Genomic DNA, 1,449 nt, shown 5'->3' with positions numbered 1-1,449 from the left:
ACCCGTCCACCCAGAGAGTCAACCCGTCCACCCAGAGAGTCAACCCATCTTTGACAAAGGAGCAAAGGCAATTCAGGGCAGACAGAAAAGCACTATTTCTTTTCAACAGATAGTTCTAGAAAAACGACATGCAAAAAAAACAGACAAAAAAAAAAAAAAAAACAACCAGCAACTGTGACTATAGACAGTGATCATACACAGTTCAAGAAAATTAACTCAAAATGAGTCATAGACCTAAATGTAAAATGTATAACAATGAAACTCATAGAAATGTAGGAGAAAGTCTAGGTGACCTTGGGTTTGGCAACAAATTTTTGGATGTAACACCAGAAACACTCTTCATGAAAGGAAAATTGGTAAGTTGGACTTCAGGAAGATTAAAAACTTATGCTTTGCAAAATACAGTTAAGAAAATTAAAATATGAGCCACTGACTGGGAGAACAGATTTGCAAAACACATATCTGATAAAATCCTGATATCAAACAACACATGGAAAATAAGGGTGTTTGGATGGGTAGGGCGGGATGAGCTAGGGAGGACCTGGAAAGTTAGTTTCTTTTTTAAAACTCTAGAGACTCTCCTGGAGCACCCCTTGCCCTTTTCCTGAGAAGGGAACTGAAAATACGGCCATAGTTGTCATGAACTTGGGGGAACCACTACTCGGTTTTTACCCTCATTAAGGAACTTTGTTATGAAAGATAAAATCACTTTGCAAATGTGAATTAGAGTAGAAAATGAAAATTCCTTATATACTCTCTAAGCCACTGGAAACTTGAGGCAGAGAAGTTTTAAAAGACACACGTGGATTTCCTCTGAAATATTTGTAGACAGCAAATTCAGAATATGTTGGTTAGTTTAGGACCATACCAGGCTTTAGTTGTTACATTGAATTGCAAATAACGTATGTTCATGAGCCTAGAATTCAAGAAGTTCTTGGTGTGAGAATTTGACAACTACTTCTGGCTTCCCGGAGCCAGAACCCACCTGGGAATGGGGTTTTGAAGTAAGCACCGTTGCAGAGACACAGACGGCAGAGGCCGCAGTGCAGGCTGGGAGACTTCCTTCAGGTTTCGGTAGACTGTCTTCATTATGGCCTAAAAACATGTCAGATGAAATTTCAGAAACTATTTCCAAACTCAGTGAAGGTTTGTGACATCTGGGACATTGTTTTCAACACAGAAGTTGAATGAAACTGCTACAGAGGCAATGAGAAGTGTGGAGAGGAGAGGCTGTGGTGACTGGGCGTCCCCTCCTTCCTCTCCTTCCCTCCTTTTCCTCCTTCTGTCCCCTCCTTTTCCTCCTTCCTTCCCCTCCTTTTCCTCCTTCCTTTTCCTCCTTCCCCTCCCTTTCCTCCTTTCTTCCCCTCCTTCCCCTCCCTACCCTCCTTCCCTCATTCCCCTCCTTTCCTCCTTCCCCTCCCTGCCCTCCTTCCCCTCCCTCCCCTCCCA

General features: G+C 42.7%; 1 protein-coding gene across 10 annotated transcripts in view; it reads left to right on the top strand.

The window, feature by feature from the left end:
- ATP11A (ATPase phospholipid transporting 11A) overlaps positions 1–1,449 on the top strand; it is a 185,964-nt gene that overhangs the window by 101,415 nt on the left and 83,100 nt on the right. The window lies entirely within an intron of this gene.

Source organism: Piliocolobus tephrosceles, chromosome X (assembly GCF_002776525.5).
Source record: "Piliocolobus tephrosceles isolate RC106 chromosome X, ASM277652v3, whole genome shotgun sequence".
Lineage (NCBI taxonomy): Eukaryota > Metazoa > Chordata > Mammalia > Primates > Cercopithecidae > Piliocolobus > Piliocolobus tephrosceles.
Note: the sequence above shows the minus strand (reverse complement) of the source record. Positions and strands in the feature narration are given on the sequence as shown.